Below are 13,780 nucleotides of genomic sequence, written 5' to 3'. Positions count from 1 at the left end.
TACGCCCTAGTTTGATCTACGTCAAACCAAAGTGGCTCCCATTGACTTTCATAAAGACAGATTTCGATGGGCCTAAATCGGCTAGGGTTCTGCACATAACCTCTTAGGTGTGGGGCCCACCACTGAGGGAGGTCATCCAATGACCAAAAAGGGACACCATGGCAATGATGTGTGTTCAGCCATGGTGTGTGCGAGCTACTGTCGATTGAGCATGGACCAAGTACTTATGGCCCATGTACGTAGCACATCACACATCCATACATCACATGCAAGGATAAATTGATCCAGTCAATTAATTATATGTAAAGCCCATTTGAAGCCCATTTTAAATCCATAATATTAACCATTAATATTATCTAGGTATATGGGCTGAATTATGGTTGATGGGTTCGGCCCATATAGCTTTATCCGCAAAGTGGGCTTTTAGCAGTTTTAACCTTTTAAAACTGGGCCTTTATAGGTTGGGCCGAATGAACTATTTAATTAAATATCAATCCTCAGGCCCATTAGTGGGAAAAATTAGGGCTGATTTTCAGCCTTGATCGAACCCTAGATTTGGTCCAAACAATTTGAACCAATCTTTGTTCGAATGGGTCTAGGGTTTGATCTTTAATTAAATCTTTAATTCAAGAAAATAATCTAAAATTAAATACTGATAATAGAAAAGCAATAATCAGTCAAACAGGGCTGTTTGCACAATCCATCCTGCAAAACAGAGGTTAGATCACAGTTTGCAGTTTCATAAACTTCAAATCGCAGATTGCGATTCTCCCATCTGCAAAATCTCCTTCCTTGCGCCGCCATCGTCGATCCAAAATAAAATAAATAGAAATCCTAATTTCTATTCATAATTACATCAGATCGAATACCTATACATTCAGTCTAAAAAATAAAAAAAAAATTATTTTACAGACCAAAAGTAATAAAATAATCTTTAATCTGCAAAATCGCAGGTTCCCTGTGCCAACCAAGATTTTTATCTCCTCTTGTACGAACAGCCCATAAATCAAAAAAAATCATAAAGAATAATGCTAAATAATAATCAGATTTATATAAAATTAATTTTAGATTATTCGCCCATAATTTTGGAAACAAATTTCCCAAAACCCATATCTGCGGAAATTGGGTAGAACGCCTTATGCCCATTTGCGTAGGTTCAGATCTGAAACAAATTGGTTCAAGATTTGAACCATGGCTCTGATACCACTGAAGGGATGAGAGATCCATCGTATGGACTCCCAAATCTTATGGAATAAAGGGAAGAATTTCAAAAATTTTTCTCTCCCTTCAACTGGGAATCACATTCCCTATTTAGAAAATCATATTTTCAAGGAACTATCACAAAAAGTGTTTGAGAAACATGTGAAAAGCATGGGACTCTGGATTGTACCAGATTGGACCTAAGTGCAAGTGGGAGCTATTAGACAGTCTTTCTATGCCCTTAGCTCCAATCAGAATGATGTACTTTTGACATTTATTGTAAATGAATAAAGTGCATATTTGATTCATGTTCTTATGCTTTGTTTCTGTGTTATACCCTTAAACTAGACACTTAATGAGACTCATGTTAGTTTAGAATGTTCACAGCCAGTGGATAGGTCTGGGTTGACCTATCCTGATAAGGCTGACACTGATGTGCCGCCAAGTCAGTTGGGGTGGCCTGTCTCAGCTACCAGGGTGAGACCCAAGGCACATGCAGTGTAGGATTAATTGAATCTTTGAACAGTACCAGATTTCCAGTATTGCCCTAGACCTTGGAGATTAATGGGCAAAACTGGAAAGTTACACCTAACCCCTAGACTCGATTATGATACTGCACTAGGTGTCGGATTGGTCTATCTTTGATGTACCAATCAGTGAGATCCTTAGCAGGGGTCAAAACCTGAGTATGTTGGGACAGTCTGAGAATTCATCTGAGTGTGTGATCATAGTGATAGGGTCAGCCCCTTTGTCGGACAAAGGTAATGATCAGGGATGCATTCTCTCTAATGGAAACTAAGACTGCTGGCAACCGATTTCAATCATTGAGATTTGTTTTGCAAAATATGTTTTATATGAGATATAAAAGTATATATATTATGATTTCTAAAATATTTGTAAAAGGTTTAAATTCCCGGGATCCATATAAGCAGAGAGTGCAACATTGTTCCTAGCAGCCGAGGGAGAGGTCCTCTCTTGTCGGGCAGTGTTTGATCATTAAGGGCTGAGAGGTTAAGTGTAAGACCACTGAGGGTAATACCTGATGGGCTAATCTTGCATCTGCCCACAGTCCCTGGGTTTTTATAAGATGGCTTGGCCCAATGACCACTTCATGTAAGTGTTGGGCTCAATAGAGGCCCATGTGATGGGTTTCAGGGGGTGCACTGTCTACAATAGTATATTCGGCCAGGCCTTGTAACAAAGGCTGGGTCGAACCCATGTGGCTGATGTGTAGATCAATGCTTGGGTCCCACACCATACAAAGAAGCCCAACTGGGCAGCAATTTGGAAGTAGATTGAGCACATAGACTTATTGAGCTTAAAGCCCATTTCGAAATGACACTTTTAATTAGTTAAATAGAGGGCGTGGATCTGGGATTAAATCAGCAAATAGGATAAAGTCCTACCCTATCCACTCAAAGAGACCAGATCTAAATTCAGGTCTGGAAACCTCCTAATAAGATTAGGAGAAGGCTGATCTAATCTGCAGATAAGATAAGGGTCTTATCCCTATCACTTAAAGAGAGTCCAAATTTAGATAATGATCTGAATTAGGAAACTCTTGATAGGATCAGGAGTTGATCTCTTTAAGCCTATAAAAGCGGGAGGGGGTGAACCATCCATAGCATCCCAGAATTCCAGAGATATAGATCTCGAATTACAGAGAGAAGAATACACAGTGTGACTGCGCCTTCTCCCTGTGATATCTTCCTATCGCTGCCATACTGCCAATTCATTCTCCAATTTTGTAGGAGTGGTCAAGATTGGATCTTGACATTAGTCTTTGCTGAAATACTGATAGGAAGTTGTGCTCACCACCTCCATTGAATTCTTGCTGAAGAATTCGGTTCATGGGATGGACCCTGCTGATTTTGCTCCTTCATCCACTGTGTCATCTTTAGTGGGAGCAGTCTTTGGAGATCTTTTTTGGGCATGAACATTGAGAGATATCATTTCTCTATATCATGTATATCCCTCTCCTACTATTTTGTTTCAAATCTGGTTCGGTTTATGATTCAAAATTGATCCTCGAAATTTTTGATTTTTCTAAAATAGGGAATGTGATTCCCAATTGAAGGGAGAGAAATTTTTGAAATTCTCCCACCCTATTCCGCAAGATTTGGGCGTCCATGTGATGGATCTCTCATCCCTTCATGCCTATGTTAAACTTGTCAATTATGGAGCAAGATGGAAAAATGTATAAGAATTTGTTTGTGGTTTTAGTGGATCAATGGCACCAAGTTATGAGTATTCGTGTGAATTATTGATAAAATGGTTAAGATAATTCATTTGATCCAAGTTTCTAATGTGCTACGATGGGCCTAGGTGTATGTGGCATGTAGGATGAATAATTTGTTCATTTTTTAAGATAATTCTCTTAGTTGAAATATAAATATCTGCAGGACCATGGTAGATGATTTAGGTAGAAGAGGTGGTGGAAAGATAAACTATATTAAAGGGCTTTAATCTTGGGATTAGTTCTACTACTGTTTTCCTTCCTTTGTTAGCAGATTTGCTTTCTAGTTTGGGCGCCGATAATTGATTATATCAAGCCCTTTGACAAAGGTGGTCTTTGCTACCTACTCTTCCCTTTATTTGGAACACCCAAGTAAGGAAATCCTCATCTTCATGGAAATAATATTTCCACATACCCAAGACTGTTTTTGGTTTGATATAAAATAAGAGAGAAACAAAAAATCAAGGGAAAGTTCTTAACAAATTTTGTAAAACTCTTGTGCTCTATTTATTTGCAGTGTTTGTAGTGCAAATTTCATTTGCACCATATAAATGCATAGGAGTGCAAATGGACTGAATGTAAATCTTGATTTACTTTTTCTTGAGATTTAATTTTGCTTTGTTTTGTTTTAAGAAGAAAAATGGCATGATCATCAATTTATATGAAATAAAATGAGTGGAAGAAGGTTATTTATTTGGGGGAGAGTAAGGTAAGAAGCAAATTGATGTGGTCTTCACATTATATGAGAGAGAATTAGGCTCCACTTAGGAAGAGTGCAAATACAAATATCTCTCGTTCATAAAAATACGAAGTTGGTTTAGTTTTGTAATGATAAATTCCTACTCTTGTCAAATGATTCTTAGTTCTGAAGGGTCCAAACACAATTCCAAGAGTGGAATATGTTGACCCAGTGTTTTTGAACCGCCATTGACCAGGATGGTTGGACCGTTTGGCCCAGAAACCATATAAGCAACCTTTTCCATTTCACCCTTAACCCGTTCCTAGGTCTAAAACCGTTGACTTGGCCAAAGAACTTCTGATCCGGGTAGTTGAACCGTTGACCCGTTTGACCCAGACATTGGTTTGCGGTTTAATAAAGGATGTAGAGGTGATTAGAGAGGGGAGGAATTGAGACAAAACCTTCCTCAAATCTGAGATCACTGGATCCCAGAGATAGCAGACTACAGAGAAATCAGATTTCAAATCTAAGATCTATAAATGCTGCCATTGTGCCTGTTGTCGCCACTGTCATCGTCACCATCATCATCACCCGCTGCCCAATGAATGTCTTCATCCTCTTCTTCCCTATTATTCTCTCCTTCCCTCCTTCCTTCCTTTCCTCTCTCTACCCAAACTGCATATATGCAATCAACTAGTGTTTGTACTCATCCTAAATAGGGCCTTCAGGTAGGTGGAAGTGCAAAATTTGCACTAATAATGGATGCAAACGAGACAAAAAGTTAAAATTTTACACCAAAAATCCAAATCATGCTTACAAATAAGGCTATCAATGGGTTAGTTTTGCCCAACTACTCAAACCCAACAAAACTGATTCCATGATTTTTCCCTCATTAATAATTGGGTCAATTCTAGTTTTTTGTTTGTGTCAAACTGATTATTTTATACATATACATACATACATACATATAAGGTTTTCTTAATTTTCTTATAATTTTGTTATCATATTTATGTTTGAAATGGTAAATTTGATAGATAATATATGAGATAATTTTAGTTAAAAATGTTTAATATATTAACACATAAATAATTTAGTATCTTATTGTCATTTTCATATTAAGGCTATATTATCAAAATTTAAAATTTAAGTTATTATTTAAATAAACAATTATAATTTTCAATATAATTCGGTCTATAAGATCTAATTTGATTATCTAATTATTAATTTGGACGGTTCTAGGTTTGTGATTTTGTCTTGATTAATAATTGGTTCAGGACTAAGACCACCCTATCCCGACCCAATCCAACCTGACCTGTTGGCATCTCTACTGACAAAAAAAAAAAAAAATGGATGCAAAACTAAACTAACTATAAACTTTAGGGGTCCATTTGGTTTCTTGGAATAGATGATTGGAATCAAAATTGAAATGGCCCATTCCAATTCAACTATTTCTTTGGTAGGACTGAGATTTTGATTCCCATTCTAGAGTCTGTCAAGAATTAAAGAACTAATGAAAAAAACCCCTAAACCATAATATTAATAAATTAATAATATGATAATTGATTAGTAGAATTTATCATATTTTTATCCTCAAATATCCTATCTTTCATATTGAATTAGTGAAAGAATGGTAGGATCCATCTTATGGATGCCAAAAAGATTGCGGAATGGGTGGGCGAATTTCAAAAATTTCTGACATTCTTCCAATTAGGAATCATATTCCCAAAATTTAGAGTACAATATTCAAGGATCCTACTTGAACCATAATCGAACCAGATATGAACTAAAAGACAAGGGAATTATACCTGATCCAGAGAAGCAGTATCTCCCAAAGTTGGTGTTCATGCCCAAAGAGGACACCAAGAACCACTCCTACTGAAGATGACATAGCAATGAATGGAATAGAACCAACAGATCGCATCCTACACACTGAATCCTTCGCAAGAATCCTCTGGAAACACTAAGCACCGAATCTTTTCAGTTCTTTCTGCAAAACTGATATCAAGAACTGATTTATTGATTTATTTTCTTCAAAGATCGAATCTTGTCAGAAAAATGGCAGCGGCTGGAGGATAACTATGAGATCCAATCTCAATTCGCAGGATGCTTTCTTGCACACAAAAACCCTTGGTTCGAATTCTGATGTTGTATATCTCTCTTAGGGTTTCTCCTCTTTTCTTCTTGATTAAGAAATCTCCTAATCCAATTAGGAGTTATCCCAATCCAAATCAGTATCTAGATAGGGGATGATCTTAATCATATCTGCAGATTAGGTTAGCTTACTCCTGATCTTATCAGGAGGTTACAAGATTCAAATTTGATTTGAATTTGATCTCCCATATTGGATTAGGTCAAAGCCCCAATCCTTTTGCTAACTTTAATCCCAGATCTGCCCCATTAGTGGGTGATCATATCAGCCCAATTCGAAATGGGCTTTTGGCCCATTAAGTGTTCAGTGCTTAATTAGTTTCCAATCTACTGCCCAGTTGAGCTTCTTTGTATGGCGTGGGACCCAAGCATTAATCTACACACCAGCCACATGGGTTCGGCCTAGCCTTTATTACAAGTCCTGGCCGAATTCACTAGAAGTCCCAGTGAACCCCTGAGCCCATCACATGGACCCTATGGGCCCAACACTTACACTAAGTGGTCCCTGGGCCAAGCCATCTTATAAAAACCCAGGGACTGTGGGCAGGTGCAATATTAACCCATTAGGTATTATCCTAAATGGCCTTACACTTAACCTCTCAGCCCATAATGATCAAGCACTGCCCGACAAGAGAGGACCTCTCCCTTGGCTACAAGGAACAGTGTTGCACTCTCTACTCACATGGATCCTAGGAATTAAAACAATTTACAAATGTTTTGAAACAGCACATATATATATATATATTATAAATTTTGCAAAAAAAAATTCTAACGATTGAAATCAATTGCCAGCAGTTTGGTTCTCATCAGAGAGAGTGCATTCCCGATCATTACCTTTATCCGACAAAGGGGCTCATCTTGTCACTGTGATCACCCACTCAGATGAATTCTCAGATTGCCCCAATATGCCTAGGTTTTGACCCTCGCTAAGGATATCACTGATTGACAAATCAAAGATAGCCCAATCTAACACCTAGTGAAGTATCATAATCGAGTCTAGGGGTCAGGTGTAACTTTTCAGTTTTGCCCATCTGTCTCCAAGGTCTAGGGCAATACTGGAAATCTAGTCCGGTTCAAGGATTCGAGTAATCTCATACTACATGTGCCTTGGGTCTTACCCTGGTGGCTGAGCCAGGCCATCCCAACACTTGGTGGCACACCAGTATCAGCCTTGACAGGATAAATATCCCCAGACTTATCCAATGGCTAGTCTTAATAAGTGTCCAATTTCAAGGTCTTACACAAAATTATACCAAACAACATGAATCAAACATGCACTTTATTCATTTACACTAAATATCAAAAGTACATCAAATTAGATTGAAGCTAAGGGCATAAAAAACTGTCCAACAATTAGTACTTAATTGGACTCATATTTGTTGCATTTCGGTTCAGGGCATGAAAGAAGGCATCAGAAGCAAAAAAAGGCAAATCGGATGATTTTTTATAGTTTCGGCATCGTTCAGTAATTTAGGCCTAACTCGCGTACCCGAACTCCGATTGGGCTGATTTAAGACCCACTGGAAAAATAATAGAAAAATCCACAACTTTTGTGTTTTGGGATTTCATAGATTCAGCCTGCATCAAAGTCAAATCCGAGCCCGAAGTCGGGGAAATTTTGTAGGAAGGCCCAATCTGCAGCTGAAGCCTAACTTGTAGAAAAGCCTGGCAGCAACCCAATTCGCAGAGGAGGTCTAATACGAATCCAAGAACAAGAAACTGAGGAGAGTCCTTCTAGATTTAAATTCTTGATGTAATCTTAGAAAGATAAAGGGATTGAGTTCACTAGATAAAGAGATAAGAATATGATTAGACTAGGACTTTCTATTCTTGCAAGATAAACTTCAAGAGGAAGTAGGAGACCACCCCCTTCCCTTTAAGCTATATAAAGGGGGGGGGGGGGGGGCGGACCAGCTTTAGGCATCATTCAATCTCTGGATTGAATCAAGAAGCAAATGAGCAATCAATCAAGAAAGGAGAAAACAAATCAAGAAACTTGGGGAAGGTGATCAAGAATTCAAGAAACCTCAAGAAGAAGGTGGCGGCAAGAAGAGGAGATCTCAGCACCATGGGCGAATTCAAGAGTTCTTTTTTTCCCTTTGTTTGCTTTAGTTCTTTTATCATTTACTGATTTGTTTCTTACTAGGGCTGTGGAAAGCCTAACCAGGTTAATAAATATACTTTTATCTTTATGATTTATCCAAGATTGTGATTTGCATATAGTCTATGAATTATTATGCTTAATGCAATTAAGAGCTTGGCCACCTCTTAATTGATTTGGGTTATGTGAATGAATCGAGAGAGGAATTCACATACGACTGAATAATTCATAGTGTGAATTGAATGGTATATAGAGATATATATACATGATTCATCTGAATTTAATGGTTTTTCTTGGATTTAATGCACTTCCATCTTGAGAGCTCTACTCGAGAGATCGAAGGGTTACCTGATGGGCTTAGTTTTAGTATATCTCGAGAGAGAATATTAAATAAAATTGGAAAGACCTCAGCTTATGGGAATGACAAGTAATCTTGGTTAATCAAATCCATTAATATTCATTACATTGGTTAGGTTGACCAAAAGCCCAAGCGATTTCATCCATCGCATATTCGGTTAGTGATCACCCTTGCTTCTCTTTTTCTAGTTTTTATTTCAGTAGTTCTTTCTCAAATCTGTATTTCGATTGTCCACATAATTAGGGAAGACTGTAGTTCTAATACTTATTTTGTTAAATCCCCGTGGGAACGATATTTTTATACTACTTGATAACTAGTACACTTGCTAGGGTTATATTTATAGCTACAATAATAATAATAATAATAATAATAATAATAATAAGTATTAATAATAAAATAAATAAAATATTAAGACTATATAATTAAAGTAATTATAAATTAACAATTCAAGAAATAATAATAAAACATTAGTAATTAAATAAGAAATTATTATGAAAGTAAGAATATGATAATAATAATAATAATAATAATAATAATGATAATAATAATAATAATAGTAAAATAAGAATATAGTAATATTTAAAATGAAATATAAGTAAAATGTTAAGAAAACAATAGTACTATAATGAACTACTAGAAAGTTAACAATAAAAAGCAAAGATATTATTTATTAAATAATAATAAAATATTATATAATATAATTAAGGTAATATTAAAATTCTTATATATTAATTATTAATAATAATTTAATTTTAAAATAATAAGCAAAAAAATATAATATAATAAAATAATAATATTTTGATAAAATATTGATAAATTAATGGTACTAACTAAGATATTATTTATTAAATAATAATAATAATAATAATAATAATAATAATAATAATAATAATAATAATAATAATAAAAATAAAATAAATAGACTTAGGCAAAATTAAAAGTTTTCATTTGATTCTGATTCAAACTCCAAATGAACCAAATAACAACAATTGGAATCTGATTCTAATTTTGGACTGAGTCAAACAAGTATCAAGAATAAGTGATTCTAATTCTAATTCAGACATTCTCTGCAAACCAAACAGACCCTAACGAAGCCTTAAAAAGATTCCCTCAACTTCTTGTTTCTCTTATTTTCCATCAAAACAATGTGTAACAGTATTACAAATGGTTTTTTTTTTTTTTTTTTTTTGTTTTTTGAAAGATCGTATTACAAATGGTTTAGGTCTTATGTCCTTGTCCACTTGAGTTAAGCCTTAGTGATGGTCTTTTAAGCTAACTAGCCCTTCCCTTTTTTCTTCCTTGTTTGAAGCTTCAGATTCGGGTCACTAATAAGTCCACATCTTGCTCCCAACACGAAACTTAGAATACAAATAAAGATTAATATGAGGCCACGCGTCAGACATACATGAACTTACCATGTATATTCAATGCCGCGTCTTCCGAACATGACAATGAAAGCTTCAACATTGATATAAACCAGAAATGGATGTTTTCCATTGAAGAAACTACTTTTTGTCTTTGAGATCCCTTGTTCACATGGAAAATAAAGTATTCTTATATAAACCAACCAACCCCGTTTGTTTATTCTTTATTAGGTGTTTATTAGGTGTGGAAGGTCAGCCACTCATGCCTCACCTCCCCGACAAAAAGCTTCCTAAGCAAAAACACTGATACAATAATGCCATAAAGTCAAACAAGTTTTTTTTTTTTTGAAAAAAGTAAAATTACAGACTACCACTCTGTTTTTTTTGGGTGGTTATATTTAGCCCTCGAGCATTCATTTGTCAAAATTATTTAGGGAGAATGAAAGTTCAAACTAAGGTCAGAATTTTTAGGCCCAAAGTACAGTTGAGTAGGTGTTAATTCAGTATTGATGTCAATTTACAAGTGGTGTATTGGTGTATAAAGTGGGGGTTTTTAACATTTTGAATGTTTATAGATCTTAATAAAATTCAGAAATTTGCGTTGAACCTATTCATACTTTTCCGAAATATCTATTATGAAGTTTTAAGTGCCTGTTTGGAAGGATTTTTCTGTAGCGGATTCTGGTGTTTACAATATAAACCCCACATGGAAAGCCGGGAAATTGTGTTTGATAAAACCTTTGGAAAGCTAAAAAAATACAGTTGTTGAGGTGAAAAATCAACTTTCCGGTAAAGCTAGTTTTGATAGCTTCTTTAAAGCAGCTCAATATCAACGTAGAAGCCCTCTCAAATAGACTCTAAATTCCAGCACTTTGCCTATATGGCGTTAGCATTTCTTTCCGTTTAACTTAGGAAAAGATCACATCAGCGCCCCACATCAGATGCTCCATATACACATCTTAGTGGGGTGCGCCCTGTGGGGCACTGATGTGAGCTTCAATAAGAGATACCTTATTTTGCTATGCCTTTTTCTTTTTAAATATTAACTCATTGAATTTCAAATGGGCATGTTAATAATTTAACCTTTACCCTGAGCCCATTAATGGAACAATTCCCTATTTGAAAGTTCAGGGTGGTCATTGTTATAGATAAAGTTTGGAAGGCTAAAATGTCACTTTCCTCTGTATTCGGAGTGGTAGTTTGTAATTTTTTCTACATTTGGGTAAATCTGTTAAAGACTTAAACCTCCCCTATGATTTTTCGTAAATATTTAAACATCCTCTCATCTTTCAATTTTCACTTAAACATCACCGTGAGTGATGTTAGAGGACCAAAACCTCCCATCCGTTAGTTTTCCATCCATATCTATTTGCAAGTAACATTATATGCAATTTAAGATTTTTTGAAAAATCCAGTTTTGCCCTTTATTAAATTATTACCCATTTTTTCCTTCAAGAAAACTTGCCCCTTTAATTAGTTGTCTAAACATAAACAAAAGCCTTCCCTTTTCCTGCAACTTCCTCAACATAAAATGTAAGAAGAAAACCCGTCGTCCTTTCTTTTCTTTACACCGTGAACGTCTAACCTAAACAAAACCCTTCCTTTTCCAGCAGCTTCCTCTACATAAACTGTAAGAAGAAAATCAGTCATTCTTTCTTTCTTTTTAACACTCAGTGGCTAAAGATGTAGATTACCATCATCAACGATTGGGGCCATTGTGCACAACTCTTTGCAAGGAATGAAACTAATTAATAAGGAAATTGTAATTGGATAAGATAAAGCAGCAGGAAAACAAAGAAGTCTTAGATAAAAGGACGGATTGTGAATATAATAATGGAAGAGAAGGAAATAGCAATGGAGAGCGTTCATTTTCTTGCTGAGTACTTAAAAGGAAATAGCCGAAGTTTATTAAAAAAAATGAATATGAAATTACAGCTATAGATTTCCAAATTTGTATCCACTCAAACAATACAATATAATCAAAATGTAAAAACCCATAACACATTCTGATTTTCTCATAGAGATAAAGAAGAACTATAATGATCTTTTTTTGTTTGCAAGTTCTGATTGGAAAAACCCAAGAGTTGTATAAATGACAGTCAAGTTTTCACTATTTCAATGTTAAAGACAATTAGGTTTTTTTCCCTTCGACCCATTTAATCCTAAATTTTATTTAGGGGTATATAAGCCATTTTTTTTCTTCCTTAAACAAAGGGTTTATGAACCTGACACGGGAGGTCTAAGTCCAATTTGAAAGACGAAGGGGTGTTTCAGTGTTTAGGAGAAATTTTAGGGGAGGTCTAAGTCAAAAAAAAAAAAATCTGCAAGTATAAAAAGCTCATGGATTGATCTATTTAACAATGCACCTCTATTAGAAGCGAAAGATTGCGGTAGTGGTGTAGGCCATTTCCATTAGCTAGAGACTAGCAATGGTTGATCATCAGAGAATCCACCCAGTCGATCTTGAAGCGCGCCCCACAGCGCCATTAATGTCCCGTGACTCGTCAAGATCGGAGAAAGGTGACCCCATTCAACATAACTTCCCTCCTCCGCCTCTCAGGACTTTTCTGGTGAGCCACTCAAAGCCACCGAAGAGGGGTAATTGTTGTTGCAGGTACTTGTGTTGGACGTTCTGTCTCCTCTCACTTGTGGTCATCTCCGTCTCAGTTTCCGGCGTCATTCTTTACATCGTCTTCCAACCAAAGATCCCACAATACTCCATCGATCGCCTGAGTATCGCAAGTTTCCAACTCAACTTTGATGGAAGCCTTCACGCTCAGTTCGACGTTACAATCACGGCGAGGAACCCGAACGAGAAAATTGGAATATACTACGAGGATGGAAGCCAGCTTAGTGTTTATTACACAGACGCTAAGCTCTGTGAAGGGTCTCTACCAGTGTTTTATCAGGGTCACCGGAACAAGACTGTTCTTGTCGTAGCCTTGACGGGTCAGGCCGCAGATGGAAGTACCTTGATGTCGGCATTGGCAACGCAGCAGCAGACTGGGAGAATACCGTTGAATCTTAAAGCCAGAGTGCCGGTGAGAGTGAAGCTTGGGGAATTGAAGCTGAATAAGGTGAAGTTCTTGGTCAGGTGCGATTTGGTGGTGGATAGTCTGACCGCCAATGGTTTGGTCAGCATCCGAACCAGTAGCTGTAAGTTTGGATTGAGGCTTTGAATTCTTTGTTAATTAATTCCTGTTTTTCTTTTTCTTTTAGATTAATTAGATGGTTGAATCATTTTCCCTAAGAGATGTGGAGATTTATTTGTTTCCACACCATTCATGTACTCCTTATTAGACTGACTGATCAGTAATATTGGGATTCATTTGTTGGGAAATTTATCAGTGACAAGACAGTTGTTCATGCATGAAAAACATATTTCTTGAGGTAGATAAGATTAATTACCATTAGCTGCCAACGTCGTTGCAGAAAGTGCTGCCTGAAACTGCATGAGCTATGCTCCTCCGTCCATTTTATTGTTGTAGAGTAGGAAGTGTTAGAGAATAAAAATCTATTCAAAAACTTCATTTAACAGTTTAAGTGTTTATGTTGAATGGTTTTTCTTGAGATGGTTAGAGAATTTATTTGAGCAAATGGTCTAGTGTTCAATTATTGTTATCCCCCTATATTTTTACAGGCTTTTGTTAAAGGAAGTATTAGTTTTTGTTTAAAGCATCGATTTTCAATTGGG

The 13,780-nt window shown here is 36.1% G+C and overlaps 1 pseudogene; it reads left to right on the top strand.

Annotated features, from left to right (window-relative positions):
* Positions 1-12,469: 12,469 nt before the first annotated feature.
* Positions 12,470-13,426, top strand: LOC148860833 (NDR1/HIN1-like protein 6 pseudogene; annotated as a pseudogene).
* The last annotated feature ends 354 nt before the right edge of the window (positions 13,427-13,780 follow it).

Source organism: Nelumbo lutea, chromosome 4, assembly GCF_056320005.1.
Source record: "Nelumbo lutea isolate HS-2025 chromosome 4, American lotus-T2T, whole genome shotgun sequence".
NCBI lineage: Eukaryota > Viridiplantae > Streptophyta > Magnoliopsida > Proteales > Nelumbonaceae > Nelumbo > Nelumbo lutea.
Note: the sequence above shows the minus strand (reverse complement) of the source record. Positions and strands in the feature narration are given on the sequence as shown.